The sequence below is a fragment of the Halichoeres trimaculatus genome, unplaced genomic scaffold (assembly GCF_033239565.1).
Source record: "Halichoeres trimaculatus isolate MK-OKI-2021-1 unplaced genomic scaffold, fHalTri1.1 fHalTri1_scaffold_22, whole genome shotgun sequence".
In the NCBI taxonomy this organism is placed as follows: domain Eukaryota; kingdom Metazoa; phylum Chordata; class Actinopteri; order Labriformes; family Labridae; genus Halichoeres; species Halichoeres trimaculatus.
In genome coordinates, this window is record NW_027437200.1 from 7,906,360 (window position 1) to 7,912,359 (window position 6,000).

The window sequence follows — 6,000 nt, forward strand, 5'->3', positions numbered from 1 at the left end:
CAGAACAGAAGGAGGGAGTTCAGGTCACTTATTTGCTCATACTTCATATTTCAACAAATGAACATAATTACAGCCAAATTTAAGAAAAGAGGCTGATAAAATTATGGAGAAAAACGCCAACATTTGGAGGTAGGAAGATGGGAGAGAACCAGCAGTGAGCTTGTTCTTGTTGCTTGTTCTTGTTGCTTGTTTTTGCAGCGACACTGCTGGATCCTGGAAAATAAAAATGACCTTTAGATGTGCTGCAGTTCATGTAGCCAAAAAACAAATACAAAAAAGTGCCAGATAAATCAATTACCACCACAGCCTGTGCTGCTCCACACTCCTCTCATGCAGGGAAGCTCAACAAGCTGCAGAGGCAGGAAGGGATGCACTTGTGCTTGCTGTGGGAAGTTTGCTTATTTTATGGATTTTTCTTAGTTAGTCTGTGAGAAATTTATGACAGCTTCATTTATCTACACCAGTAACCACCAGTCAGTCTACTGGCAAATCATTTGGTAAATATAGACAGAAGTAGCCAATACAGGATCTCAGTGATGTTTCTATCAGTGGTACTAATTTTCCCCTTTTTTATTTTTTTTCTGCTGTCAAATATTTGTGAATTTTATTCATTTCAAGCACAAAATGTTCCTTTCATTGGGTTGTGGATGTACTAATAACTGCTGCTTACAGAGTGTTATGCAGCTAAAGAGACTTTTTATTTAAAAAAAAAGACTCCTTTTCAGGTTGATTTGTTCAACTTGTTATTAAATTTGTGCTTCAAGTATCTTTGGTTGTGTTATTTACTGGGATAATATTAAGTTAAGCTGTACTGAAGAAAAAGACACTAAGTTGGGCATCAAACTATTCATTTATTTTAAATGTACTGCAAATGAAAAGTGAATAATGTTTAAAATACACCTTTTTACCAGTCCTTTTTGCAATAAATGCAAACTATGTGTTTAAACTCTTGATGTCTGTATTCTTGTTCACCTTGGGTTCAAAGGTTCCTCAATAATCAGGTTTTAAAAAGTGATTTCAAGTCTACGCAGGGACTGAATCAGCACACCCAGAGGGAGACGGTGACTTTGACAGCTCAGTCTGTGAAGCAGGGGCTGGTAAAGGTAAGGAATAGAAGACTTCCCTACTTCATTTTGTGCAGCGTTTCCTCCAGATTACATCAGCCAATCTCCTCTCCTGCTGTGAGGTGTACCCAGTGGTTGCTTCTCCTGTTTATGCACCAATCTGTGATGTGCACACGTCCCATGATCACACTATACATCTCATCTAGTCCCTGGCTAAACTTCCTGACCTCCCCACCCCTTCAAAAGAGGAGACTGTGTCTGCCTCCTGAGCGTGACGTTTATTAAATTAAACAGCCGAGAAAGCAGAAAACAAAGCCAAGAAATCAAACCCACTGCAGGAAAAAAAGTCTCTGGCTTTAACACCTCTGGGTGCTTGGCTTTCACAAATAATCAACATCACTGCTTAGATCGACAATCAGCTGTGGCTCAATCCCAGCAGCCTTTTCTGTCATACCAATATCCATTGTGCTTGAGAGTTCATCTGAGCTTGTGTGAGTGCATCTGAGCATCAGAGAGGCAGTGATGCAGCTTCAGACGACAATCTGTTTATTTGCCCCTCTGAGTAAGCTCAAATGGGCTGTGAGATGCTCGTGTGTCTGGGTGTACGAACATGGGGCGTTCAGTGTTTAATCGTCTGTGTGATCATACACCCACAGGCGGTCTTTTTGACAAGGGGAGGGGCACAAAAACAGCCTTAGTTTGAAGTCCCTGAAGAAAAACAGTGGCAATATTCAGTTTCTGTTATGATGCTCAGTCCACAAACATATTGAGCCTGCAGAGCCAGCTTTCTGTGGGAGTTCAAAAGCTAAAGTGTTAAAAAAAATGTATATATATATATATATATATATATATATATATATATATATATATATATATATATATATATAAGCATATATATATACATGCAAGTGTCAAATTAGAATTGAAATATCTTTTTCTTTTTTTTGGCTTTGGGTCGACCTCCACACATTTCTAAGTTCAAATAACTTGGTGTTGTGCATTGTTGTGTTGTCATTGTCTTAATTGGAAGCCAAAAGCATATTTCCTCAAGATATCATATTGTGTTGTGTTAATCAGTGCATTTATGAATACATACTGGCTACATTTACATCAAGGGGCAACATCCGGTTGGTAAAAAAGAAGCCTATGCCTAAGTGCTAAAAGCCACTGTTTGTAGAGAATCTACTTGAGGCTGGCTGCAGAAAGACCAGAAGTAACGTACACACCCAGCCATAAAAACAGACTGTTACCGCATTAAAAGCATATTTACAGCCTGGTCCAAAATATGGCTTGGGTCTAAAACTCTGATTTCACTCTGTACGGTGAGTGATTTTTTTTCTATATCTGCGGTTTAGAAGTGATTAGGATTGTTTGGTTTTCCAATTAGAGTCACAGCTCAGGTCACGTGACTGACAGGCGCCCTGGAGCTGCTCGAAGAAAAACTCACAGCAATAGACTGTAAAAAAAATGGACGTCCGCTTGCTCAGCTTGAAGTGAGGTCCCACAAAAACTGCTCCCCCTGGTGGCTGGCTGCAGTATAGGTTAAAAAATCCAGCTTTCCAGCCATTCGAGATGGGCTGTGGTCAAACTTTTAAAAATTAATACACCTCATAGAGATGTTTCTCAGGTCTGATTGTTGTGGTTATTTGAAGATATTATTTGGCTGCCTCATATTCAGGTCCTCCTTTTTCTAAAAAGTTTTGTTTTATTAGTTATACAAGGTTAAAAACAAGGCTTCACGTAACGTTTAACGATGATTGATAGCTGATGTTCTCGTGTATTTTTTTCTAGGATTGTAAAATATGTCTGAAGGTGGAGTCAGGAAGTGATTAGACTCTCAAAAGAAAAAAAAATTATAGTTATTTTTGTCACCCAGCTCCACCCAGATTCTCCCAGAATCCCTCATCGTCTCTACTGCGCTGACTCTGGCTCCAAACTGCTACAATGGTGGCGCCTGAGACGGCGGTATTTTGTCTTCAAAACCGTACAATGATAAATGGCGGAGCCACGCTGTCCACTCTATATACAGTCTATGCTCACAGCCGGTGTCATAGCAATTGTGGCTGCATCCGCAGATTGACTTCATTTCACGGTTTCAGGAACAGACGAGTGACGTCGTGGATGCTTTGTCCATGTTTTATACAGTCCATGATTTACATGTGCAGGTTAAACTCAATATTCTGCTTTCTGGAATGTTCAGAATATCAAAACGGGGAGGCACAGGCAACATCTCCACGCACGGAAAACGTCATGACGTAACGCTCATCATCTCCACTTCATCTCGCTGTATCCATGGTAACAACAACAACAGCATCAGGCTTCCAGCACTCAAAAAACCAATATTCCTTGCAAACAGAACATGCGCAGAATACAAATTATTGTTCTTTATAATGGGGATATCCTGATGACGTATAAATGACCAAACATTTAAGTAAGAAAAGCAGAACCCTAGGGGTGTTGGGGGGTTTTTAAATACCCAAAACATACACGAGCATATTCTGTTTTTCAAAAGGATTATTGGTGTTTACATGGCCGTGTGCAACCAGGTTATTGCTAGTATTTTGATTATGAAGGGGTTACTGAATGATTTAACTATACATGCTTTGTGCATACATCTGTGTACATACATAACATACATCTTTTATTAAATATGCACACAAAATGCACACCATGTGTGGAGTGTTTGCCACTGTGGCCTCAACTAAAAGTTTATTGCTGACTGAAAAATAATGTATAGCCTATGAATTATACATACACATATATATTCTTATTCTATGTACACACAAATTTAGACACAGTTTTTTTTTTATTTAGCAACATAAACAGCAATGTGAGATACAGTATGGTAAAAATTCAAAGTAAGGAGGCGTGACAGCTTCAGTCACATAGTAGGGTTAAATTTGTGTATATATCTCAATCCACTGGATTTTCCTCTCTTGCATGATACTGTTATATTCTCCAAACATCTGTTAAATTAGCATAATGTTTTCCCACCAAGCATCATGTAATTACTCATTCATAGCTGAGTGTGTGTTAAGCGTATGTGCCTTCATCCTCATGTGAGCGTGCATCTTGCCCAGCAGGCCGCTAACATATGCTGGACAACCTCTCCTGCGTGGATCCCAACACTCCCACTGCATTCAGCCGCTCTCCAGGGGTGAGTCTGTCTGATCAGCGCCTCTTGCCAAGACACTCAGTAGGTTGGAGTTGAGGGCTTTGTCTGATGACACTCGCACTGATCTGGGATCTGTTCCACCACCGGGAGGTCCCTCTATGGTGCTACACAACACAAAGCCTCCTACATGCCTCCGTCTCTTTTTAACTGTATTTTCTGCACATGCTGTCTCTCCTAGTCTCTGTTCTTTTCCTAATGTTTCGCCAGCGCTGTCACTTACACTGCTCCCTGCCGCTCTTTCCCTGTCCTCACAAGATGCGTCACGGTGTTTAGACTAATTGACAGCACCTCTTGGGCATGACACAAATAGAGCTTCAATTTACAAGTCAAATATATATAAGGAGCGTGAGTGGAAGGGAGCCAAGCAGAGCTGCAAATGCGACAGGAAGGGGATGAAGAGGGTGCATAACAGATGCAAGATGGGAGGCAAGGGCTAAAAATGGGGCAACAGAAGCCTGAAACTCTTGAATAACTGTGTGCATGTTTGCATGTGTGTGTGTGCATGTATGGTTGCTTAATATAGTATTTTAATGCCTATTTTTATGTATGAATGTTCTGTGTTTGTTTCAGCATGAACACATCGATGTATGCATGCTTGGTGAAATAAATATGTGCTGCATAAATTGGGTTTTTATACACAAGGCTGAATGGGTGTGCCTGTGCATGTGTGTATTATTAATATATGAGATTATAAGTGTGTGTGCATGTGTGTGCATGAAAGAGTGGCTGTCACTGCAGAGAAAAATCCAGACTGCAGGGCAGAGGAGAAGATGATGGATGAACAGGTAGCTGCTTTCAAACTGCTGCTGCTGGAATGAAGCCATACAAACACACCGCACTTACCTATCAATCTGGCTGTCAGGGGATTACACCGTCTGACACACGTACAGTACAGGAGAGGGGGAGATAGGGAGTGAGGGATGGGAATACAAAGAGGCAGACAAACATGGAATTTGTTTGGAAAAAATTCACTGTTTCTCAAAGGTTATTTTGTCGATAAGTGAGTCTTTGTGTGTCCATGTACCCTCCCTCTACCTTTTTTTTTTCATCCAGTTGCCATAGCAACCATCATTTAGGGGATGTAAAGTCAACAGGCAAAGCTTCTGGAATCGGCACATGTCCGCACCTCAAAGCTGTAATGACTCTCCCCCAAAGCACACTTCACCTGTAATCCTTTCCTGGTCTCCTTCGCCCAGGCTCAACTCCCCCCGAGCTTTCAGTAATCGTTCACAGTTTGAAATTATTTACGGCCTCAGTTAAGTGAAACAAATTAAGGACACATAGACAGACGAGGTGCTCATTAAGGGCTATTCCAGATAGGGCTCTATTATAGAGCGTTTTAATTAAACTGGCATGGCATTGAAGTAGCATCTGGCTGACCTCGCCGCCTCAGAAGACACCAGCTTTAACAGGCAACAAGGATCCACTCATTACCAGCCTGCACTCTGTCTGCGCTGATGAGAGTGTGTGTGTGTGTGTGTGTGTGTGTGTGTGTGTGTGTGTGTGTGTGTGTGTGTGTGTGTGTGTGTGTGTGTGTGTGTGTGTGTATGTGTGTGACAGATGACAAGCTTTTTGGAGAGCAGTGAAATAAGTGGAACATCTAAAACACATAAGCAGCTGTACACACATTTCAGACTTCAGCAAAGTGTCATTAAAAGAAACTTATTTCAAGTAAGAAAAGAGGGATTTGGGCTCAGGAGGTTGGTGTGAATGTGCAGACAGGAAGCAGAGATGGTAAAAGAACCCAGGTTCCTCACCTGA